General features: G+C 42.4%; 1 long non-coding RNA gene across 1 annotated transcript in view; it reads right to left on the bottom strand.

The window, feature by feature from the left end:
- Nucleotides 1–26,775, bottom strand: part of LOC308475882 — a 111,451-nt gene that overhangs the window by 2,158 nt on the left and 82,518 nt on the right. Inside the window, exons 6-9 of the long non-coding RNA XR_013985475.1 lie at nt 20,467–20,673; nt 20,297–20,365; nt 15,091–15,195; nt 14,365–14,440 (exon numbers count right to left, since the gene is read on the bottom strand). This is a non-coding gene — a long non-coding RNA (uncharacterized lncRNA). The remainder of the gene's footprint in view (nt 1–14,364; nt 14,441–15,090; nt 15,196–20,296; nt 20,366–20,466; nt 20,674–26,775) is intronic.

The raw sequence follows: 26,775 nt of genomic DNA, 5'->3' as shown, positions 1-26,775 counted from the left end.
GGTGGTTTCCAACGTCTGCAACAGCTTGGCCTGCCTTGTCAAGATATTTGCCTCGGGTATCAAGTACCAGTGAGATCCTGAGTGGGTCAAATTCACCAGGCTCAAGTTGAGTCATCTTCTTTTTTTATGAGAATTTGGTTCATCCCTGCAAATTACTCCCTGCAGGAGACTTGGCTTCAGACTGTCAAATTACTTCCCCCAGTGAGACACTGAGCACTTGAGTTTAGCATAAGCTCCTCACAGGGCATGCTTTAATCATTTAACACAAGGAAAATTAGCATAGACTTCAGCCTGAAAAACTATAATCCCCATTTATCCCATAGGGACCTACCAGGACCTTTTCAGGTGAGTCGGTATTTCTAGGGGCCTTCCTTCACTCTTTCTCTGGAAGTGTCATTTTCTAGACAAATTGTTTTCTAATCCTCCTTCACTTAGATTTTCTGCTCAGCCTTTTTTCCCAGCCTGCAGTGACCCCAATCTGCCTGCGCAGTCACTGGCAAGGTGATAAAGATAGCCATCAAGCCAGCTCACCACATGACCTTTACACATGTCCTCTGGAAGTAGACGTTTTAAGCACTGGCTAATAAAATTGCAGGAACATAAAACATATTGAAACTTTCTGCTTTAATCATGCTAGGAGGAAAAAGAATAACAGTGTATTATGACTTATCTGTAGAGCTGAATACCAACGGGCAAAGTTGCTCCTACTACTGCCATAGCCTCATGATAGAAGAATCATGAGGATGGACTCTTAAGAAGCTGCTGGTTTCTCTCTCCCCTTCCTGGAGACACCCAGGGATTGAAGGGGGAAAATTTTCCAGCTGTGAAATGCATTAGAAGAACTAGGAGAAACGTTTCAAAAATGTAGTGTTACCAGTGGCAGAACACAAGTCAGAGCAACAGAATAAGGTTTAGTGGTTATATGGGACTCCGTCATGGGTGTATCACCAATGGAAGATGGAAATTTTACCCACCCACCCGCAGGGCAGGGAAGACGAGCAGCAATGCTGTGCGTGGGAACATCAATCTCTTGAACTCAACAGGGGCTGGGACACTTTGCAAGGCATTGTAGCTCAACTTCTCCGCTGTAGGGTAGCGATGGAAGTAGGTGGGACAGGTGATGCGCTGCTTCTTGCGCTTCTGCTGCCTGAGGCAGGTGCTTCCAGGGGCGGAGGAAGGGGGGGTCGTTCTGCCCCGGGTGTCATTACCGAGGGTGGTGACATTACCGAGGGGGGTGACATTACCGAGGGGGGTGACATTCGGCACGCTGCCCACCCGCGACTCCCAAGCCTACTCCAAGCTGTAGGGGGAAGGGGCGGAGCTATGCCACATTGTCGGCGGCCTTCCCCCTCCCCCCTTCGTTTTGACAGCTTGGGGGAAGCTTGGGAGTCACGGGTGAGCAGCAGGCCATTGTCCCCCACTCCCAGGCTGCTTCCTGGAGGGGGGAGCCTCCCCTGAGCTGTCAAAAGGAAAAGGGAAGGGAGGAAGGCTGCTCGCAAAGCAGTGCAGCTCCCTCCCTCCCCCACCCAGGAAGCAGCCCGCCATGGGCAGCTCACTTCACCCCCCATGGGTGTCTCACTCCCTGGGATGCTCACCGTGGGCGGCGCCCCCCAGGATGCTCGCCCTGCCCCCATGGCCTCACCCCGGGTGCACAGCATGTGCGCCGCTCTGGGTGCTTCACCCCGTTTCAAAGGCGTTCTGTGGGTGGCCTGCCAGGCATTTGACTTCCCCAGCTTCCTTGCAGAACTGTTGCAGAACTGAGTCTTCCTCTCCCGTCATATCTTGACAAGGAGATCCCAGTTATCCCAGCTCTTCTTCAGACGCTCTGCTGCAGTCACCTCCCCTCTCAGGCTCTTCTCTGCCTGAGGTGATCCTGGCCCCCTTCAGGACTTATAGACTATAACCACAACCCTCTTTTAATAACTCGTTAGCTCCAGTCCATTGGCCTGTATTTATGAGCCAATTAGAATATGCTCTGACTGGCCTACCACAACCTGACCTTTTTTTTATTCTCATGTCTGGTACATAAACTTCTGAACCTAACTGTAAACCTTCCGAGGCCCATAAATGTCTCCTTGGTGAAAGTTTTAGTTTTGTTGACAGTAAGCAAGCTGCCAAAGCTCATTTACAAAGTCATGATCGGGCTTCATTTACACGTAGCCTTCTTATCCCTCACAGTTAACTACTTACAGTTATTAAGATAGTAGCAATTTTATATCACGCAGCACACTTATTTATAGATTTTACACAATGTTGGAAGTACCTTTTCCCTAAAGAAAGGCAATTCCGACTCACCATCAAGAAGAACTTTCTGGATGGTAACAGCTGTTTGACGGACTCTGATGGAAGTTGGTGGACTCTCCTTCATTGTAGGTTTCTAAGCCTAGGTTGGATGGCCATCTGCCATGAATGATCTAGTTGAGATTCCTGCATTGCAGGGGGCTAGACTAGATAACCCTGGGTGTCATTTCCAAGTCCATGGTTTTATGATTCTCCACAGCAGCTCACAAATTCTTTGGGTCTGGTTTAGCTCATATGTTTCTTGGAGCAACCTGGCTATAGCCACATTACCACCAATACTGAGAGAGTGCATGGGGTTGCCACACCTTCAGGGCTGCTTTGAAGTTCCAGAGATTGGCAGATGGCTGCAGGAGGGCTTGAGAGAGAGAAAGTCCTTGGTAAGTGTGTTTAGAATTGCAGCCTTCAGGGGCGTCAGTCTGGGCTCCTGACTGTGAGTGTCCCCATCTAAAAACATCACATCTCCACCCAGGCTCCCTAAGCAGGTGAGAAGGTCCCCATACTTCAGCTGGACCTAGGAATGCCCCTTTAGCTAAGGTTTCTGTCTTGATTCCAACCAGGGTGGTATTTGCTGACTTCTTAGACTTCATGTTCTTTATTTGAAGACATGGCCCCAGCAACTGTGGTTATTGTATCATGTATCATGCTTAATGACATCCCCAGGGGCTGCCCCTATGTCTCAGGTTTGGGCCCTGTAATCTCAGAAATGGACTGAGAGGTTTCACTTTTGCTTACACTCAGCCACAGGTCCATTCCACGCCATGTTGTGTACAATTGTGAAAGGAGATATGGGAAGTCCAATTTTAAATTTTGTATGTACTTTTAATGCAAAGTTATATTTTTGTGTGTGCCCCTTTTGTGCACCGAAGCTGCATTGCGAAATCCAAATAAGTGTGCCACCAGATTGGGAGTTGTGGGCCAATCCACAGTTCAGGAGTATCAACACAGGTTTGTCCACTGTGGAAAGTAGAGGCCAGGCCTGAGACATCTCACCTTCCCCAACTCTTAGGAGTATTGCATTTCAAATGCTGTAAAGACATTCTTAGCTACCAGATGAACATCTCCAGTAATGAAGAATAATTAAAGCTCTTTTGTTAATGTTTCCCAAGCCACTCTTCAGTTAGCTATTCACAGTGATCAATGCAACCAAACTTGCAACAAGAATTAGCATTACATAGAGAAATAATAGTCAGCCTGTATAACAAGTCCTCATTGGCATGACCCAATACAATCAGCACAAGCATAACTATTAGAAGGGTTTTTTGGGGGTGGGGTTGGCAATAACATTCTGGTGAAAGATATTTATAATAGTCCATCAGTGGTAATAACTTCAAGTGAGGGAAACAACCTCTCGTTCCTTTTTGAATGTGCAACTCTGGTATAATCAAAAGGCGGGGTAGTTAGAGAAAAATGTGGATTACCTTGCAATTGAGTAATGATTATAAATGCTAATCCTATCTGTTGATTGAAAGGTGTATAGCTCTGATTGGCAGGGTAGAGAAAATTCCACTTATATTCCATCTATTGGTAGTATTATAGATATCAAAAACTAGAGATTAATGGATAAGCAATTAAGAACATGAGAAGGAATGAGAGGTTTTTGTAAGAAAACTGCCATTCATTATATCAAATAAAGAAATCATCCTTTCTACAGCGAGAAGTACTCGAGTTTGCAATCGTTCTGTGACATCTACAAATTAGGCAACCAATTAGCCTGATAAAAGAGGGAAACGGTATTGAGAAGTCAAATAATGATAGAACACATTGCTTCTTATCTATAACCCCAAGCATGCTTGGATATCATGCTTTTGAATTTATTCCTATCTATTAAGCTGCAAAATGGCAGCCCTCAGTTATATGGGAGAATAGAGGGGTCTGCTTAGGGTCATCATTAGAGTAGGGGCTAAAACTGCTTCACAACTTTGCCATTTTTGTCAGGATTCTGCTCGGTTTAGATACCTGGGGATAGCTCCCCTGAGTAAGAGGCCTGGGGCCTTCCAGCAAATCCCAGTACAACTGAGAAGATAGGGAAGAAATTGCAAAAGTCCCTGAGAAGCTCTGAAGTACCACTTCTCAGAGATGTCACACCTCAGTTCTTCAAAACCCCTTTGACCACATCCTAAGCACTGGCTTGATCACCAATTCCTCACATTCACACCCTGGGTCTCAAAAGTGAGGCAGTCTACTTCTGGATATGCAGAACTGGTGGAGACAAACAGAAGACTGGCTTAATAAATCTTTCCCCTCACTCCAAAAACACCTTGCATTTCAACAAAAACCAGAATTCTCTCTCCCACTCTCATGATCAACAAACATGAATTCTAGCATAAGTTGATGGCATTCAATGCTAGTAGACCCGTTGAGTTTATAGACATGATTCATTAATTTCAATGGGTTTACTCCGAGTCTAGGAGAAGGAAAACTCTGGTCCTAAACCTTTGCTGCCTTGCGAGATATCTCCAGGAGAAGAAAATGCTAAGGAATAAACCATACACAAATCTGGCATGGAGTGCCTAAGATGGTTGGATGGCATCTTGTACGTCGTCTCCTGGCAACTCCTATAGCCAACCCAAACATATTGCTCTGCTTTCCTTTGGACCACATCAGTGAAGCCAAGAGTGGGGGTCTTGTTGTGTGGTCAGCCCAGGACCTCCACACACACTGCCCAGTCTTGCACTCTGGGGAGGTCACTTTGGTGCTGGTAACACAGCAGTTTGACTTCACCCCTGAAAGTGCACTCCATTGTCTCCAGAGACAGACAGATGCAGACAATATTAATTTCATTGGGTTTACTCGGAGTAGAACTTAGCTGAATACAATACAGAGTCAACAGGGCTGTAAGCGATCTTAGTCATATAGGATTGTTCATGCATTTCAACAGAACCCTCCAGAATTTTCTCTTCTTCCAACCCACCCTCAATGTAAATTAAAAAAAGTTCTCAAGAGGCCCTTTGTCTCACAACCAACCTTAGCAAAGGAGAAAAGAGGTGCTACTGAATTGTCCTGTACAAAGAAAAGCTGTGGTTCTGTCATCTACCTTGTGCTCAAAAAATGAAATAAAAAGATATGAGAGAGAGAGAGAGAGAGAGCTGCAATCTAACTAGGGGAGTATTCATGAGGTTTGCAGATTTGGAAGAGCATCTCATTAAGAATTTGTGGTTCTAATTGGCTCAGGTAAGGTGCCTGGGGGCTTGCTTGGTCTCCTAGGGAGAGAAAAAAACATGACAAAAGGACCTTTAAAGGCTGTCCTGATGGTTTAATTATTTGTTTTAAAAAAGGAACTGGAGACACAACAGCAATCCCATGGTGGGCATGAACAGGAGGGGAGAATCCAATGGAAACCATTAGAACTGCGAAATTCCTTCCTTCCACCCACTCCTGGCCAACCACTTGCTGCTTCTCCTGTGTCTTACTGGAGACACCAAATGCTGAAGTCATTCCCACATTTTAAAAAAACCAACTGGACAGCAACTGGACAGAACCTTCACAATTCATATTTTCCTTCACATTCAGAGCCCTGTACAGTGGAACCTCAGTTTTTGAACGTAATCCGTTCCAGAAGTCCATTCGACCTCCAAAATGTTCAAAAACCAAGGATCAAAGGGCTGTCAGCAAGTTCAATGGAAGAAAAATGAAAAACGCGCCTCGGAAGCCGTTTGACTTCCAAGGTGCATTCAAAAACAGAAGTATTCACTTCTGGGTTTTTGGCGTTTGGCTTCCCAATCATTCGGCAGCTGAGACGTTTGAAAACTGAGGTTTGAATGTACAAACTTCTCCTGTCTATGTAAGAAGATATTCTTTCTCCCAGTTTTTAGAGCACTTTTGCCTGCAAAACAGGAACAGCCTTATGCAACCGCACATTATATTCATGATCTATCCTACGCATTTTTGCCATTTGAGTGATTTCTTTCATTTCTTTCCTGTTCTCCTTAGTTGATATTTAAAAAGAAAGAAACAACATTTTGAAAACTTCTTTGCAGGTTAGATGCTGATTGTCAATGGCAGCTGATTAAGTCTCTAAAACTCATTGCAGTACAACTGAAATGTGCCCACAAATTCCCACCCCCATACACTTCATATCACATTTGCTTCACAGAATAACAAAACCTTATTTTCTTCTTATGTTTCAAGCCTCTTTGATCCATTGTCAAACTGTGTTGATTCTAATTCATCATGTAACTGGATCGGCAATCACACTTTCTCATTATGGTTGTATTGATTATCCTTTTCTCATATTTGTATCATCACTTGTTACAATGAATATATTTAAAGAAGCCTATTATTGAAAATTTATCCAGGCAGTTATGACAACCAATATTCTTCTCTGTCTTATTTCATGCAGAAGGAAGATTCACATTCACTTCTTCACCATAGCTCGTTTTTGTTCATTTTCATTGAATTTGTGGCTGTTGCTGTTATGTAATTAGGAAAAGAATGCTAATTTAAGTTAATTGAGCTCTGGAAATGCTCCAGGATCCTAGAGGAAACTGAAGTTTTGATAGGTGATATTGAACATTTTACTATCTTGATTCTTGTTCACGTACCCCTAAAGCAAACAAACCTGAAATGCCACACTGAAAGCAGATCATTTGACCCGAGTCAAATGACATTTCATACATCCCAATCCACATACCAAAGCCAAATGGACTAGCAACTGAATCTTAATTTAGCACTGGTGAAAATGTCCCCCATCCTGTTTAAGGGGTAAAAGACTTAGGGGATGCAGAGTAGGCCATATGGCACAGATGCAAATAATTTTGTTCTTCAAAAAAGCAGTGTTGGCCCAAGCCAGTTTAACTCCTGAGGTGAAGGGCAAGTTGGTACACCATCCATAGTCCTTGTACAGAAGCTAAGTGGGCTGACAGCTGAATCTGACTTCAGCACTAGCGATGTGACTGTATCCTTCATCACACCAGAGGCAGCAAGTTAGTTTAGGGGCCCCAGGAGACTGTGTGATATACACAACTCTGCCCTCCAACAGAGAGTAAAGCCAGAGGAGCTCAAGAGGACCAGCTAGGGGACTGTCTCTGCTGCCTGTCAGTATCTGCATCCTCTGGTGATTTCCCCTTCCTGTCTAATGGTAGGGTTGGCCCTACCAAAATCTAACCACTGCTTTGCACCCCTATCACCCACTTCACTCTGCCTAATGGTAAGATCATGCCTCATACAATCAGCTTAGCCCATTTGTTTAGAGCAGTGGTGGCCAAACTTGGCCCTGTTAGCTAGGGATGATGGGAGTTATGGTCCAAAAACAGCTGGAGGGCCAAGTTTGGCCACCACTGATTTAGAGCCAAGATGGGGAACCTCCAACCTGTAGGCCAAACCTGACCTACCAGGAGTTCAAATTTGGCCTGTGAGGCCATTTCCCTCAAACTATGCTCATCTGCCCTACACCTGGTGTCATATGTGATGTCAGGTGTGGAAGACATAGAAATGCAGTTGCCAATGAACAATCTGGTGCTTTAGACTGTGTGCTCTTGATTTTGGACTAGCAAGGGAAAGCTGGCTTCCGTAAAGCCAACACCTGCTGGATCAGCTGCGCAAGCAACTTCATTAGAAAGCAGAATTCAGTGTGTTCGCTGTACCTGTGGGGAACTGGCTCATCCAGTCAATGTCTGGCTCTGCTGCCCATCAGCTAAGCAGTAAACCAAAAGCCTCAGGCATAGAGCTCTTTACAATCTCTGCATGGTGCTTTGAAGTCCTTACTTCAGGATGTCAAAGCACCCAATCACCGGCCATCCTTGTGATGTCCAATGATTGACAGGTGGGCAGCCTCACCCACTAGTCAAATTCAGCCTGTGAGACTAGGATCTGATAAAGAACAGAAGAGCTTCTCCACCCTTGGGTTGGAGGCTTTCACATCCTTCATATGTACCATGTTTATCATCGTGAGAGGAAAGTAATCTGAAAATTACCCAGAAGAAGAAGAAGAAGGTTTGGGGAGGGGGAGGGAAGAAATATATTTAGGTTCAAACTGTAAATAATGGAATGACTTTGAAGAGTTTCCTTTTAGCCCCAGCTGAGTTTTAGACACTATAAATTCAAATAATCTGATCTAAATAACTGCATTTCAGTGTTTCATACATTTCCACTCACCCGAGAACTAGAAAATATGGATGTGAAATGTCATAAACATATTCCTTGAAATACCAATAGATTAAGAAAAAAGTTTGTGGGAATTCAGAAGTGACCTTGATGATTAGCTGAAGGTTTAACAATATGGTCATCCCAAAAGAGGTAAATTGAAATAATCTCACTGGTTGAAAATATGTTCTTTTCCTTTTTTTATTTAATGTTATGAACCACACTGTAACGGTGTATTATTTTTCTCATTTTCCAAGCATGCGTTCAGATCATTTAATATAATTGTATGTTTTATGTGCACTGAGGTGTTATAAAGCACTAAAAGATGAAGAAAACGGATGGTCTTATTATAGCACAGATCTACAGCACAGCCCAACAATTATAGGGAAGCTTCTTGTTAGCTCTCTCTTTCCAGCGGTATACATATAAGCAACAATGACAAACAGCAGTGCTTACCTTATTAATACTTCACTACTAATACATCAGCTTTAACTAAGTCTCAGGTGACCTAAAACACTCTCAACTGAGGCAGGGCCTTTGCCTTAACTTGCATGCTTCAACAGTTTTATTATGTTAGCTTTCTTTCGACACACATAATGCACAAATAAACTGATCCATTGGGTATCTAGGCCCTCATTGATATTCCACAGATTAACTGAAGTTTTATTCAGAGTGAAATAAAAAAGAAGAAGCTAACAATGGCAGGAATGTACACAAGCTTGTAAATTGCAGCAGTGCTAATCAAATGTGGGTTTAGCAGTTGATCATTTCCTGAAGGCTTAAATGTTTTAAATGAATGTTTGGTGAAGAACAGCCCTTCTTCCACCCCATCATATCCCGTTTATCTGAGAGAAAACTATATTTTAGCCCTATGGAAGATGCTGAGAAATACACAGCCATTTCTAATAACCTGACGTTGATAATAATACGATTGCAAGCTAAATGGCCTGGGGTGGTGGTTAGGCCATCAGATCTAGCAGCTGATGGGTCAGATCTGCCTCCAAAGTAGCTCCATCTGCCCCTTGTTGATCTGAGAATGTTTTGGGTTCACCCTCTGCCTACTCAAAACCAAAACTGACTATACAATCTGGTATCAAGGTCAAATGCACCCCAAGAAAGCTAGTGGAAGTTATTAAACATGACACAATTTGCAGGTAAGAAACAAACGCATTTTTGAGAGTTTCCTTTTCCCAATAAAACTATATAGTCACAAAAGACCCTCCCATTAGTGCATGTATAACAGTACGTACAGTGGTACCTCAGGTTACATACGCTTCAGGTTACAGACTCCGCTAACCCAGAAATAGTACCTCGGGTTAAGAACTTTGCTTCAGGATGAGAACAGAAACCGTGCGGCGGTGGCACAGCAGCAGCAGGAGGCCCCATTAGCTAAAGTGGTGCTTCAGGTCAAGAACAGTTTCAGGTTAACAACGGACCTCTGGAACAAATTAAGTTCTTAACCCAAGGTACCACTGTATAATGTAACAATAGTGCAATAATAATTAATCATAAAATACCAGTCACAACAACCAATTTGATAGACCTTCCAACTATAGCATAGCTGCTCTGACTCTACTGCTGTAGCTGTACAGCAACTACATTCCACAACGTCATGGGGTGGAGAGACAAAAGTGTTTTATATTGCAATATTCTGCCATTGTGCTGATCAAGGAGATGATTCCTTCCCTTTCCATGGTATCAGCAGTGGCAGGTCCAACCAATTTTGAGACTGGTTCTTCTGGTGTCTTTGGCAACCTGGTCTAGATCCATCCTACATCAGTTTGATCAACTAGGGCTACAAGAAAGAGACTTTTTAAGGATGTTCAGACTATATTGGATTCTTCATCTTCCAAAATAAAAATAAAAATAGAGAGAGAATGTCTACCATAGAGGTGTTGAGATAAGTGAATGATTTTTATTGTATGAAAATAGGCGTGTGTGTGTGTGTGTGTTTAACCCAATTGAAACCAATTTAAACAGCATTTGGTGGGGTCACTTGAACCCCTAGTGCCTTATAAGCACCCCCCCCATCCCCATTCATTCCAGAAGGAGAAGAATTAACTCTAAAAGCCGTAAGGGTAAAAACTTGAATTTTTATCTACATTAAGGAAGGATGGGTCCCTGAAACAGCACATAGCAATTACCGGTAGCCCTTTATCTAAGTTAAGGGCCATCTGAATCACAGGTTTATGGCAGACTGACACTAAAGCAGTATGGATTCCCCACACCCCAGTTTTGTCGAGGTGTGTTTGACCCCATCTCTCGCTACTAGTTAAAATGTTCCTCACACTCTTGCTAATTAAAAAGAAGTCACGAGCTGTTTTTATCAATTGTAGTCTGGAAAGACCAAATAAAATCTACTCTCTGCCTCATAAGAGGACCTCTGAAAGAAGACACATTTGTACCTCAGCACATTTGACTGATGCGGGTGGGGCTGCGGTCTAAACCACTGAGCCTCTTGGGCTTGCCGATCAGAAGGTCGGCGGTTCGAATCCCTGTGACGGGGTGAGCGCCCGTTGCTCGGTCCCAGCTCCTGCCAACCTAGCAGTTCGAAAGCATGCCAAAATTGCAAGTAGATTAATAGGTACCATTCCGGTGGGAAGGTAAACGGTGTTTCCGTGCGCTGCTCTGGTTTCACCAGAAGCGGCTTAGTCATTCTGGCCACATGACGTGGAAAAACTGTCTGCGGACAAATGTTGGCTCCCTTGGCCAGTGAGATGAGCACCGCAACCTCAGAGTCGTTTGCGACTGGACTTAACTATCAGGGGTCCTTTACCTTTACCTTTCTACCTTTGACTGAAGCCCTCACACCACACACATTCATGAGATGCACTCTTTTAAATGCCTTATGGTTAAAGTTTTGCCAAACATAGAGGTTGACTACCTAGGAGGAGGTTAAAACGCTGTAGCTCCTGATAGGCATTTTCAGAAAGCATGGTGGTTCAGGAAATACCCGGGTATGCCATCCCTGAAGTGGATGCAATTGCCATGTCACCTTGCCAGCAACAACGCCTTCTTAGATTTTCATGTTGGGCATGCGTTGTTCTTGCAGCCTCCTTGCCCAGTTAAGAATCGGTCATAAGAGAGAAGATGAAAGAAAAAGACGGCAAAGTCACAGGCCACCTTGGAGTAACCCTCTGCTTCCCATGCACATGGAAGTTCTTATTCCCTTCTACTTTGTTAATATCTGATTGCCTGAAGAAGAAAATCAAAGTGGTGTTTCCCCCCTACCAAGCCACATCCATACTACCAAGCTAGTAAAAATGTAATAATAAAGATCAAAATTATAATTTTGCTGCTGGGTTTTAGAGTTCTTGATGGAGGTGTCTGTTGGAGAACTTGGAGGTGTTGAAGGAGCAGCTGTGGAAAAAAGGGAAATTATCTTCCTAGACCTTTTCTTGCTTTAGGTGCCTTGTCAGGCCTGTGGCCACAATGAAATAGCTCAGTTAATGCAAGATGTTAATAGCCAAGGAAGGAGGTGAGCTTTCCTCACCTGGACAGAAGGTACCAGTGTTGTCTGGCTTTAGGATAATAAATACAGACCTTGTGTTTTTATGTTGCGCACCATCTGCTATATTTTCTGTGGAAGTGCAGTTTCAAAAATACCAAAATAATAAATAAATAAATTTCTAAGGGCCTCGTCCACAGTAAAGATTTGAAACATATGATGCTTGTAAAGAAGATGCGTGGCTGTATTTTCCCCTATTTGCATGGATTTCTTTAATACCCTCCAAGTGCCATGTGCTAATTGAGTTAAAAATTGCCACCTCTCCCTTAATTTTAACTTTCAGTGTTTTCTCATTTTAGAATGTATGATTAAAATATAAGTGGCAGCCACTGAGGAAAAAAATTGTGGGTTTAAAATAATAATAATAATAATAATAATAATAATAATAATAATAATGTCGCTTTAACAAACTCTGTAGTTCTTGCAGTCTTTCACTAAGGTTACACAAAGACTCTAGTGCTAAACACAGAGAAGCTACACAAAGATGCTGGTAAATACCTTACTTGGAAGAAAATTCCATCAGTTTCCCTCCCTCGCAGCGATTATTTCCTCATTGACAGTGATTTCATAACTCCATAAAGCTATTAATTCAGATTCTGAAGATACTATAAAGTTGTATGGTATGCGTTGGGTCTAATCAATTTCTTTCAGACAAAATGGATGTATAGGACATGTAACTTTTTAAGAATAATAAAAATAAATGGGTCACATCCTTTATTTAGCCCTATAATCAAACACACAGATCCAGCAAAATCAAATTCTTCCCCGCCAGCTGCATTTCCCCCCCTCAGGTCTGTATTCACATTGAATGAGGAGGGATTGTTAATCCTCCTTTGAAAAGGATGGAATTGCTAATGCAGTTAAGTACTACTTGACATGTTAAGTACTTTCTTTCTGAATGCAGAAATTAAGCAGCGTATGAGAAAGGGGGTTCTCTTTTTTCCAGTATGGTGCAAAATCTTCGGAAGAGTTCTCCTTATTTGTAGCCCAGAAATAAAATCTAAATGTTTTTTCATGTTTCCTCCAGAAGTCTGCTGCTTTCTTTGTCTTTTGTTTTATGGCATCATTTTCTGATTGCCAGTTTATCACCATAGTGTTTACCGTGTACCAGTTCAAACCCTCATTTTATTACTAAGAAAGAAAGAGGCAAATTATTCTGCTACTTAAATGTTTTGAATTCTTATGTAAAAATCACCAGCCTGTGAACTATAATTCATTCTTAAGTGAAAGAGAAAGTTACCAATGTTTTCCTCAAACCATGCAAAGCCCAGTGTGAATATGGTGTGTTGGAAGAAAGGCAGGAGACCGGGAGACATTCATTGATTAACTAGGACCCATTTACTAATTACAACGTTCTCTGGAGGGAACTGGCTCAAAATTTATAGCTGTACAAGCAACACAAGACTGAGCCTGCAAGGAGAAATTTCTGATAGCTGTTGCGCAATGGACTGACAACCTCATTGCACTGTCTGCATTTGAATGTGTAGCATATCAGAGTCAGTCACTTCTGGATAAATGTCTGTATATATTAAGCTGCATGCCTAGAAATGGCAATATTCTGTGGCACCACTTGAACTGTTGTAAATATCAAGATTTTTGGTTTTGAAGCATCTCTGGAAATTGATGTATTTATATGGTTCCCCTTCTTCATCCCTCCCCCTTCCCTTCCCTTGTTCTTGTTGTCTGTTGCACAAAAGGAAGAAACTGAATAAAAACAAAAACATAGAGCCCCTAATGGATCAAATAACATAGGCCTATATAATTCACCATCCTGATTTGTACATTGGCCAGTTAGATGCCTACCTGAGAGATTAGTGGCTACTACCATAACGCAGGTGGCGCTGTGGTCTAAACCACTGAGCCTCTTGGGCTTGCCGATCAAAAGGTCGCGGTTTGAATCCCCACGATGGGGTGAGCTCCCGTTGCTCAGTCCCAGTCCTGCCAACCTAGCAGTTTGAAAGCACACCAAAATTACAAATAGATTAATAGGTAAACAGCATTTCCGTGCGCTGCTCTGGTGTCGGTGTTCCATTGCGCCAGAAGCGGCTTAGTCATGCTGGCCACATGACCCGGAAAAACTGTCTACTGAGCGGACAAACGCCGGCTTCCTCGGCCTGTAAAGCGAGATGAGCGCCGCAACCCCAGAGTCGTTCACGACTGGACTTAACTGTTAGGGGTCCCTTTATATTTATCATATCTTGTGGTAGTAAGTTCTGAAAATTGATGACACACCGCTTAGAGAAGTGTTTTCTTTTATCCATACTGAATCTTCTGCCATTTAGATCCATTAGAAGGTCATGTGCACACAATTTGGTGCACACACCGCGTGCCTCTCATCTTCCATTCTACATCACTGTTGTGCCCCCCCCCTTCTGCCCTCTCAGCTTGGCATCTAGTGCGGGCAAACTGGTCATGCTAGCCTAAATCTGCCTCTGTTTAGAGATTTGTGGGCAGGGCTGGATAAACCAACTTACGTAAGTCCATTCCAAGTCAGGTTCAAGTACTCAATCACAGTTCTGTTCTATTCTGTCCTGGTTTTTTGTGGACTTTCTGAAAGGACATACACGCAACAAAAACATTGTTATTAGTACACATTTTGTACATGTCCCTCCCATAAAACACACATTTTTCAATGCCATTTTTCTGTAAAATGCCTACATTTCACATGTAAAATACATATTTTTCTTTTGTGGACCCAAAGTGCACAAATTCAGAGAAGTGTGTAATCTGACTGATAGCTGCATTCACCAGCATGAATTTTGAATTGGGTTAGTGTGCTACACAAAGGGGAACAAATAGAACCCCCTTCCAACCCTACTTGTAGGGAACGGGGGAGGGGGAGAATAATAATAATAATTGGTCCTTTCAACAACTCACATTGAATTCTTGTAATTCTCTAAAAAGTATAATTTTGGGAGCAAAGCATGGGTGGCTTGCACATCTCTGCCAGGAACATATCAATTAGACCCACAGATCATTAGCGCCCTATGCTTGTGGGCCAAAATGGAACACTAATAGCATGATCTTACTCGGCAGTAAGTCCCATTTAGTTCAATGGATTTACTCACAAGGAAGTGTCCAAAGGATTTCAGCCTTAGACAGCTCAGTACTTTATGGCACATTTTCTGCCAAAGCCACAGCAGAATATAAGCATCTAAGTGTTATCTGCATCATCCTTAATTTGAACTCATGTTACTCACCACTTAAAATATGAATGCTTAGGCTGATGAAAATTCTTAAAGTAATCCTGCTTCACTGCACTTAAGAAGTTTTGCTGTTCAAAATAGTAATTCAAATGAAAATTGCTGGAAAGGAAAAATTAATGTTAATGTACTGAAGATTACCGAGTACTTTGTGTTGACGTGGCATGGAAAATATTTGGCTTCAGAAAAGCTTTGCACTGGTGTGCATTTTTTCTGTACTCTGAAAAGCTGCTTGTCAAACAATAATGTTGATAACACAAAGTCAGTTGTCACAGGCTAGTTTACCACACCTCTCAATTACTTGGATGTAAATCTCACGGCTCCGTAAATAAAAGGTTTCAACGACAAAAGTGACATTCGCTTTAATAGAAACTTTCTGCAGACAGGCTTGAAGTGGCAGTTTTATCTGTATCATAATATTTAAAATATTGCACATGTATGATGTGCACATAATACACATTGATGATGATGTACATATGCAGTGTTGTATTGCCTCAAAATCAGCAGCTGAAGTACTCCATGGAGATAGACTTTCTGATAACCACACCACTTAGATGTGGGACTTGTATTCCAAAGGTTATTTTAGATATAAAAATGAAGTTCAATAAAAAATAAAGAGCTAATGCCCAGATCTAATTACCAACTATCTAAGTGAGGCAATGGCACTTTAAAAGAAACCTAATTCTACAAACATGGGTTGGCAACTGGGATTTTTAACAACTTAACCTTTGTACTGCAGCTAAAGGCAGATGTGAAGCTCCTAAATAATGCCAGTCATAAGATGAATAATTTAATACAATTTAGCATAATGTTAAAAAAACAACAATTAAAAGCCATGGGCAAAGTTCCTGGCCTTCCTGAAGCTTTAAAAATGATGTACACTTTGTAGCAAGAAATGTAAAAGCATAAACACATAAAGGCTTGCCTTTTACAAATTTCTTAACCTATTTCTGTGTTCGTTCTCAGTGGAACTACTGTGAAGAAATAAGCAACTTCTGCTTTGATCCAGTACAGGTGATCCGTGTGTGTGGAGAGATCTCCTGGTGAAACATTGCATGCACAGAATGGTGTGACATGTGTCATTCTTATACCCTCCAACATGTTGCTGTGGAAAACCAGGATGGTCATGAAAATATATATGAAGTGGTAGATTCATGTGAAGTTTTTCCTGATCTGTAACTGGCAGGTATACCCTGTATATACATGGGCAGGTGTTTGTGTGCTCTTGTTTTCAGAAATGCCCTCCAAGACATGACTCCTCATGGAGAAGGATTCAGCATAGCTTCCCTCCTATCATGTGATACAACAGGCTTTTATGGGAAGATTAAGTTTTAACTCCCAACATTTACTGCTCCCCCATACATAAACGTGATATTAAAATAATTTAGTCCAGAAAAGGCTTTACCACTTAATTCTGCTGTTTGAACAAACTGATCCCAAGACCAGCTGCAGACTACGATCAAGAATAATGTTTCATTTCCCATTCTTTGCCACTGCTGCATATTTTATTTATCCCACTGTGATACACATTATTATGTAAGTTGCAAAAGACAGCTTTCATTATATTCATATGATGCCTTTAGTGGTAAAATAATGTTTCTCCTAACCTGAGATCACTGACATCTATCTAGCTATCTAGCTATCTCTATCATCTATCTATCTATCATCTATATCTGTAAACAAGTTTCTCCCACAACAAAAACTGGAAGTTTAAGAGTTACTGTTATATAACTTTCTCCTGCAAGGTTCTTCCAGGACAGCAAAGCCCTTCCAGAACATCACGATTCATTCCTTTATTTTTCACCATTAGCTGAAATAAAACTGAATGCCCCTACTCCGCTAAATAAATTAGAGACTTATGAAATATAAAAAGCACTAGGAGCCAGAGACCTGAACTAAATGTATCAACCAGAATTAGAAAATGACCCCTGAATCCTGAATATGACATAGTTCCTACCCCCTCCCAACCCCACAAAGAAGCAAACAAACCTATCAGCAGCCTTTACACCCCAGTCATCAAAGCACATGGAACAGTGTCCGAGAGGTTGTAACATTAGGTTTTCTGATAACAAACTGATGCGCTCATCAGCAAAGGGTTGCACAGCTGCTTGGCTATTGCTAGTGTTTAATGGTGGACTGGGATGCTATGAATACTTGTGATTTTCTGTTCCCAAAGCAAAAACTACACATTCACTGTCGTGGATAAAGAATTCATAGAAGCAGCAAGTTTGCAAATTGCTTCATTGTATTCACAAGCAAAAAACAGCTCATGGGCAATAGCCTAGTATGGCAACTTTCATTCTTTCATTTCATTGACCTTTCTTCCAAAGAGGTCAAGGTGCATACATAGTTTTTGCTCCATGCCTACAACCCTCTAATCCTCACAAGAAATAACCCTGTGTGGTAGGCTGAGAAAGAGAATACAGCCAGGCCAAGGTCCCTCAGGGAGCATCATATTTTGACACGTTTGCTGACAGAGCCTAGGGCTTGCCGATCAGAAGGTCGGCGGTTTGAATCCCCGCGACAGGGTGAGCTCCTGTTGCTCGGTCCCTGCTACTGCCAACCTAGCAGTTCAAAAGCATGCCAAAATTGCAAGTAGATCAATAGGTACCGCTCCGACGGGAAGGTAAACGGCGTTTCCGTGCGCTGCTCTGGTTCGCCAGAAGCGGCTTAGTCATGCTGGCCACATGACCCGAAAGCTGTACGCCGGCTCCCTTGGCCAGTAAAATGAGATGAACACCGCAACCCCAGAGTCGTCCGCGACTGGACCTAATGGTCAGGGGTCCCTTTACCCTTACCTTTTACTTTTAACTATGGATATCTACGATGACTCTTATCATGAAAAAGGGGGGGGGGTTCCTAGAAAAAGAGGACGTATGGCAACTCTCCCCAGGCCTAGTCCAGCACTCTAACCATTAAATTGGGAATCCAATGTGAGAGGTGGAAAGCAGGAACCGTATACAAGGACTAAGCAATGGCAGCAGCTCTCCAGTTTTCAGAAGGGACACTCCAATCCCCTGGGGAGTGAACCTTGGATCTTCAGCATGCAAAACAGGTGCTCTCCCGCTAACCCATGGCCCTTCCCCTAAAGTGGCAGGAGCTAAGAGATAATGCACACAGAGTTCATTCACATGCTCTAAAATCATCTGTGTAGAGCTGCCCAGTGGACAGACGCACACACATACGGAGGATATAAGCCAGTCATCACTGCTCATACATTGACAGTGATTCTTGAGAGTATGATAGCGCAGCTTGTGTGAATGACTGCTGTGAAGCAGCATCTGCCAATGTGGTTATAACAGCTCATATATTACTTCCCCCACACTTCTGTGCCTAACAGGCCACTGTAAACGGAGGGGTGTTTTTTTTTATATATAGACGGCATGAACTGGCCCACGAGCAACAGCAATTTCCTTGATTGTCGCAGCAATTTTTTCCTGCTGCTTCAATCACAGAAATATTGTTGATTAATATGTCTATCGGAGCATTCTGTTTCAACATCTGGCTACTTCTATAAAATATTATAGATATATATGTTCCATTTGGAGATTGATCAGTGGACCAGCCAACCCTAAAGACTTAAAACATGCAATATTGGGGCAGCGCAACAGAATTTGGAGGTGAAGAGTTCTTGGGGAAGTCACATCTTTTAGGGAGTGGGAATTGTGCTTTCCTTGTTCTTGTGCTGTGATCCTTAAATATGGAGATAAGGATGGGTGAAGCTGTCATCTTACGTTTGGTCCTCCACTATATACACAACACATTGCACTTTTTAAAAAAAATCCACGTGAAAAGCCAACAACTTTATAGAGTGAATTTCTCCTAATACACACTTCTGAATGTGCAAACTTAATTTAATTTCTCCACCAACCCTGTATGGAGATGTTGATATTTCATTCCCTATGGATATGGTACCCAACATTTGATTGTGTGATGTATTTTTTAATCTTATTTATAACACCCCCTTCCAAGCCAACTTCAGCCCCCCATCACAATTGTATAATTTGCTTAGAGGCCTCATTCCATGCCCAGTAAGTGCAAGATGCCTTTGCCCAGCAGTGCTGTGGCCCACAGGTTGCAGTAAAATACTGGGCAAAGTTTTGCCCAGTGTCTTGCCTGTGTGATGGGCTCATGGGAAAAAGCTGTCTCATAATGTGTGTGTGGTACGGAAGTTGTACTACCCAGGACAGGATGGGGTTGTGCAGGGTTGTTAAGGCAGCAGAGAGCATTGTTGGCTGCCCACTCTCTACCTTAGAGCAGATTTATGCCACAAGGTGCCATAGGAAGGCACTGGACATACTAAAAGATCCATTGCATCCTGGTCACTGTCTCTTCGAGCTCTTGCCGTCGGGATGGAGATACAAGACGATGAAGACAAGAACGAGCCGTCTTAAGAACAGCTTCTTCTCCAGAGCGATCTCGGCCCTGAATGGGAAGCCCGGACTTTGAAAGTCATCTAATCTCCCTTGCTGTATTATACTGTATTGATTAATTAGTGTTTTTATGGAGCAGTCAAGTAATTTCGTTGTCCCCGAAGGGGGCAATGACAATAAAGATATTATTATTATTATTATTATTATTATTAGCCCTTGCAAAGGAGTGGGGGGAAACTTCCCCTGCAGCTTAGGGCCACTTGGACTTGAAAGCTTTCCACCCACCCTCGGGTTAGAGCCTTCACTGAGCAATTCTGGGTCACTGGTTAACCGGGCTGTTAAGAATTGGTTTTCCCCTCTCAACCTGAAAGACACTTGGTTGGGGTTTTTTTCCCCACCTTTCCCTCAGTGAAATTATGGCCTTGCTTTGTTAGGTGAAGAACATTGTATGAGGGTGTCATGGCATTGGGAAGGATCAACATAGTATAGGGGGCCCCTCGTAAGAGGTCAGAGGGCAATATTGACCATGACATCTCCAAGCTGGGGTTGGGGTATCTGTCTGGTTGGAATCTGCACCCTGGTCACCCAGTGACAACTTGCTTGCTTGGCTTGCACCACAGCAAGGTTCAGCACTGGCCAACTCCCATGAAAGAGGTTTGGGGCAGTTCAAACCCAACGGATCCTCTTGGGACTTCTGAAATGATGAACTGAACCTGGCCCTAATGCCATGCCAACCCTTACCCTGCCTGCTGCTGTCAATAAAGACTTGGCTTGATTTTATCCCACCACCATTGTACAATCTGGTTATTTTGCTGCTCTCATGTGCCTACCTGGGCAACTGCTTCCTAGAAGTGATCTGCAACTTTCTTCAGATATGTGAGTATTCAGAAAGGCTGCAACTGTATATAATGAATTGTTGTCAAAAGAAATTCATTTTGTGACTAGGTCCCCCCCCCCCCAGACAAATATATAGTCAAATAGCTTAGTGAACATAACTTACGCTTTTCACAATGCCTTGATTTTTTGGCTGCAGGATTTTAGTGCAGAATCCATGTGCTTAGAGCATGAAGTGGGTAGAAGTGGCTTAAGTGGACCAACAGCTTTTTTTTATTTCTCATCCATCATGTTTTCTTCCCGTGCCATATCTTCCTGTGTAGTGTCCAGGATATTCTTGAAGATGTGAGCTAACGAGCCTTCATTACTTTCCCTAAGGAGATTATAGTAAAAGCTAATAGATATAATTGTCAGGAAGCTTTCCCTGATATTAATACTACCTGTTACCTTTATGTAATTCATCCTATTACCCTTCATTATTAGCCCTCTTTCAGTCTGCTACATAAGCTCCAAGATTTCATACGTTTTTATCATGCACATGTGTCACAGGTAGTTAAGTTGCCTCTACTGCAGTACTTTTTGAAAGCTTGCGCACATCTTGGCATGGATCAGACCTTTGTGTTCGTATCAGATGAAGATTAAGTTGGTGCTGAAATGACTGGGGCAGGTCCTGCTCACAGAAAACTCTCTCTCTCTCTCTCTCTCTCTCTCTGTGTGTGTGTGTGTGTGTGTGTGTAAGAGATTCACAGAGTTTGATCCACAGTACAGATGGCAATGGCCTCTCTGAGGATTTTATTTTTTTTTGCAATTCTTATCAAGACTCTTTGGACTTTCCTCAAAATCCCTATAGGTGGTTTCCCCAGAGAAGCCATTGCAAATTCTTCTTGACTTTCACCTTAGGTGAAAATTTGCAGCAGTGACAATATGTCCTTATTACATTTTAGCCACAGGCTACTGTAGCAAGAAATAACTGGTGCATCACCCCTAGGTAGCTTGAAGACAACCTATAAGCTAGGCAGTTCCTAGAGGCAACCAGAAGCTTTTATCAGGGGATAACTCTAGCCCGCTTGTAGCATAAAACGGGGACACAGATCTCTGTGACAATCTGGAGAGAGGACATCATGTTTAACTGCTATTGATATCAGTGGATCAATTTATGTCAAACCCTGTATTACACATCTACCATTTGAGGGGACCAAAATGTCTTTGAGAACATCTGCATTGTTCATTGCCCCATTCCCCCTGATATGTTATTGCTTAAGCCATTCTAAAAAGCTGCACTTTTTTAAAGCTGCACAAGCTACTTTGCTGCCTTAAATGGATTCCAAATTACCCTCTTCCTAGCTACAGCCAAAGCCTTGCTCTGTCACTCAGATATTGATTCCTTCAATATCTGCCTTCCCACGGTGCCTCCTTAAGTATATCCCCTTCACCTTCCTGTTTGTGGCAGGGATCATGGTCCTGTGATCATGTGGGAGCTTCAACCAAAACAGAGGTAGGCAATCTAAGGCCCAGGAGCCGGATGCGGCCCAATCGTCTTCTCAATCCGGCCTGCGGACGGTCCGGGAATCAGCATGTTTTTACATGAGTAGAATGTGTCCTTTTATTTAAAATGCATCTCTGGGTTATTTGTGGGGCATAGGAATTGATTCATTCCCCTAACCCTCCAAATATAGTCTGGCCCACCACATAGTTGCAATTCCGTGCTTATACACATGCGCAAAGCATGATTTAGTGCTTCTGCGCATGTGTGACTGCCGAAACCTGGAAGTAACCCTTCCGGTACTTCTGGGTTTCGGCACGTCTGTAACCCGAAAAAACGCAACATGGAGCATCTGTAACGCGAGTTTTGACTGTATTCCCTTCTTGAAAGGGAGGGGTGATTGTCTGTATTTCTGCAAATTTTGACGTTCCCCTGATACCTCCCTCTTCTGCATGGATGCAGCTGTTTTAGCTTCACAAGAATCAGCACACAGGTAATTAGTTCTCTCTAGATACCATTTCAGCCCCACATTGCCAGTGGCACAGAGGGCAAATGGGGCCTATTGCATTACCTTCACTTAGAATGAATGGAGGAAGAGAGAGAGAAATACCCCTGTTGCTAAGGCAACCAGACCAGTGCCCCCTCCCTGTGGTTATTTCATTTCCACCTTGGCTGTCACAGTTGTAGCACAGTGCAGCAAAGCAGGAAGTGATAGCCCAGTCGTCTTGGCAAAGCAGGGACCTGGCTTCCTCATACCTGTTCAAATCAAAGCCTGTCCCCACAGAATGCTTGTTTGAATACTTCTATATCCTTAGGAACTCTCCCTCCAAATTATCTGAAAGAGGTGCTTTTCTCAGGGGACGAAACCGTTTATAAAATGCACAAACATTTTCATTTCAGCCATAACTGCAACGAACTTTTGCCCCATTGATTTAAATGGAAATTAAGAAAGATTAAAATTCTGCAGATTGGAGCCAAAGGTATTATACTATAAGGTTAAAAACAAAACGTTTGTAAAAGTCTGATTTTCCAATTAAGATACCTCAAGAATGACCATATTTAAAATGGGTCAACATCGGAGCTGGGCAAACTATATTTCAGATATGAAATAAAAGAAATACTTTGACTGGGAAGCACTCAAGTACAAAATGCAAATGTATTTTACATAAATCCCTAGTGAATTTTCAGAGTAAAATATGTTAATTCAATAATGTCTTTCGGTAATACTGAAACAACTTGTAAATGTGTGATTTAAATCATGGTACTTAACAGTTACAGAATGGCATATTTGTTTTTTAAAAAAATTAGTTGTGGGGAAAAGAAGCACCTTACAGAAACCACCCAGTGTTTGAATGTGACCATTTCATAAAGAAAATGGTACCAAACCATCGTTTTAGCTGATAAATCAGTGGGATATGAAAAGCTATTTTTTACGTGTGGAAGTAAGGAATTGGAATTGTGCCCTGACTGCTCATATGGGGCTGATCTGAATACTGTTTCCACTATCTTGAATGGTGAGAAACACTGCTTATGGTCCCATTAACCCCATCTTTTGAACATACACATAACTTCCTACAGCAATGTTTTCCCCCTAACTTTTTCCTGTATTTAAAGCATTCCACTGGCATTGGCCCATTAAACCTTACAACTCTGTAAGGTCTGATAGTATTATTACCCTTATGCATCAGATGGGTGGCTGAGAGAGAGCAGCAGGGGCGTTCATGGCTGCAGTAAAATTCAAACCAAATGATTTCTTGGCTCACGTCCCATAGTCTTAAAACCAGTAGCAGATTGTGGGGTAGGATCAGGGTGGCAGCTCTCAGTTGACCTCTCGGATGCTGAGTCGCCGCTTCTTGATGAGAGGGGGAAGCATGAGGCAGCAGGGAGGTTGTCAGGTAGGAAACACACCAGCAGAGCCAATCTGGTGCTCTTGCCACTGCGCGGGTACCACCCTGCCACCGTGCCCCTCCCTTCACCTTCCCACTAGGCAGCAGGGTATTTCCAAGGAGGGGGGTAATTGGGATGGTGGCGTGTGCGGAAATGATCTTACCGTTTCCTCCCCTGCCATAATCCCAGGGGGGAAAATAACTTTATCGGTGATTGACTCCAGAAGGCAAGTTCACGTAAGCTTCATAGGTATTATTTCTCTATTTCTTTATAGCTTGTATTTGGCCTGGATTTTCTATCCTCTACAAAACTTGCAGTTTATTTGGAGGAGACAGTTTTCCCATTCCTAGCTTATGCTACGTAAGATAAAATTAATCTTAGCTACTTGGAATGGACAATCCTTTAAGATAAATGCCAACAACTTGCTCTCTGGGAAGTAAGCTTTCTCTCTCTCTCTCTCTCTCTCTCTCTCTCTCTCTCTCTCTCTCCCACCCCTCCTCTCTGGTTGAAATTCAGTCTCTTAGGCTTGTTGACCATGAGAAGCTGATTTATATTGCTATGGTAGAATGATTTGTGCTGTGGTTTATTCCAGACAAAAGTAACAGCAACAAAAGGACAGCATGCTTGCAATATGCAGCAGATATATATCCTTGAAGCAGAGATGACAGTAGTCAGTCTTGAAGAAATTCAGCGGTTCCAGCTAAAGCAATACATCTGTAGCTCAACAAGAAATAACATCATGGCCGTTCACACGAGCCTCCCCCCTCTATGCCCTGAAAGATGGTGGGCTGGTCTTTGCACGTGGTTGCTGCCTGCAGTTCTGAACAAACCAGAGCATCCGTTAAAAACCCAACAGAAGAAAGCCAGGTAGAATTCAAGTCTTTGTGAAGCCAGTAAAGATTAGTTTAATTGCCAACAAATATATTTTGGCTGCTGAGACAGCAGATGGGGAAAATGGCTGGCCAGAGACGCATGCAAAATTGTTGGTGGAGTGGGGATCATCAAGTTATTTCTATAGAGCAGGACAGGCCTCTGGAGCCACCAGCCAGGAAAGGGATCTGATGGTTGGGGTGTGTGAAGTGCAGGATTAGGAGACATTTTTCTGGAACCACCAACGTGATAGATGGCCATAACCCAGGTTTGTGAGGTGGGGAGAGGGATAGGAAGCAGGCAGAGGTATAATTTCAAGGGACGAGCTTGGCATCCTGCAGTTCTACCTTCTGAAATTCTGCCCTTTAATCTTGACATTTGAGGATTTATCAGAGCAAGATTCAAAGAGCCCTCAAACTATACAGTCCTTGCTAATCCTGTAGTGCTCTGATACAACTCATCCCTACAAAAGGGAAGGGAATGTCTGTACAGCAGCCTATTCTATAGGAGAAATTATGTGTAATAAACATTGTAGAAGTTAAAAGGAAGTTGGCATAAATGGCATTTATGCTTTGGATAAACATATGAGAGAGATGAGTTGCCAATCTACCCTGGTGTACTTTGCATTACTGAATTTACATAGAAGTTGAGGAGGTCACACAAACACACACACACACACACACACACACACACATATTGAAGTGTGAGCAAACAAAGAAAAATGTTTTAAATCTATGTGCATGCAAATAAGTCCCATCTGGTGGTGGGCAAAAACTGTATATTGCTTGTTTTTTTGTTTGTTTCTTTGTTTTGAAAATATGTAATGAAACAAATGTTTTTTATTGTTGTTAACAAATTTTTAATAAAATTTTAATCATTGTCGTCATGCAACAAACTTAAGTAGGGATTATTACTGAAAAGATACTGACATATCTTTTCTACCCAGGTGCAGCAGACACCATAAACAAACATCTGTGGTGACCAGTTTTAAATTTAGTCTCCATTTTGGGATATCGGTGATGATAGACTGTTCTATATCATTTGTAGATTCTTTAGCCTTTTGGTAAGATTGCAAATCTCCTTTCCATCTGCTGGCCTAATCCTGAATTGTCGGACTCCCCAAGATCCTAGGCAGCCACCTGAAAGAGATGTCAAGCCTAAATCCTCTTCTTTCTGGTTTACCTGTATATTCAAATTTCCCTTAATTAGAATGAATAATGGAAAAGCAAATTAGCAAAAGCTTTCATAAGTAGCTGGTTGGATTTTCATAAGCCCTGCCTCTTTCAGTCCTGGGAAGTATTTATTGCATCAGAGGCTGTAGAGGTGAGCAGCCATTTATTCCATCTCATGGGCAGCAGGAGGAAATTTTTACTTTGGTACCACTTCCTATTCTCCCATTACAGTGGTACCTCGAGTTAAGTACTTAATTTGTTCCGGAGGTCTGTTCTTAACCTGAAACTGTTCTTAACCTGAAGCACCTCTTTAGCTAATGGGGCCTCTTGCTGCTGCCACGCCACCAGAGCACGATTTCTGTTCTCATCCTGAAGCAAAGTTCTTAACCTGAGGTACTATTTCTGGGTTAGCAGAGTCTGTAACCTGAAGCGTATGTAACCCGAGGTACCACTGTACCTCTCTGCTATTGCCTGCTGTAGCTGATGCAAGCCAAGGATGGCCTGTCAAACACATGGCTGAAGCTATTTTGCAATGGCCTCGGCAAAGGATTTTGGAAAGAGTGCAACTATTGTATGAATGCTTCAATTTGTTACAAGTGCAGAATGAGTATTTCATTTCTACTGTAACAGTAACAGATTGAACTGGTATTCAGTGTAAGGTGATCCTACAAGTGACAATGAGATTATATCTGCCATGCTGAAGGAAGAGGCGGTAGCTTTGTTAAATAAGAACTGTTTTGTAGCAAAACCATTCAGTTGATATTTCAGCAATATTGGCAAATGTTTGTGATTGTCTTCCTCTGAACAAGATGATAAAGTTGATCATTTTCAGATTAAGAGTGAAATATGCACAGAGCACTCATATATTAAGCTTTCTCCTCTGATTGTTTCTTCCTCAGTTGAGAAATATTTTCTGTAGTCTGGAATGTTATAGGGTATCCACAGCTGTCTCTACTCATGGCCTACAAGTTATATACTCCGTATATGAATAGATAATTGAGATGTATCAGGTCTATATCAAGAAAAATGTTTCCAAGCAAAAATGTTTTAAGCAGGGGCCAAA

The sequence above is a fragment of the Podarcis pityusensis genome (genome assembly GCF_964106645.2).
Source record: "Podarcis pityusensis genome assembly, chromosome: 4".
NCBI lineage: Eukaryota > Metazoa > Chordata > Lepidosauria > Squamata > Lacertidae > Podarcis > Podarcis pityusensis.
Note: the sequence above shows the minus strand (reverse complement) of the source record. Positions and strands in the feature narration are given on the sequence as shown.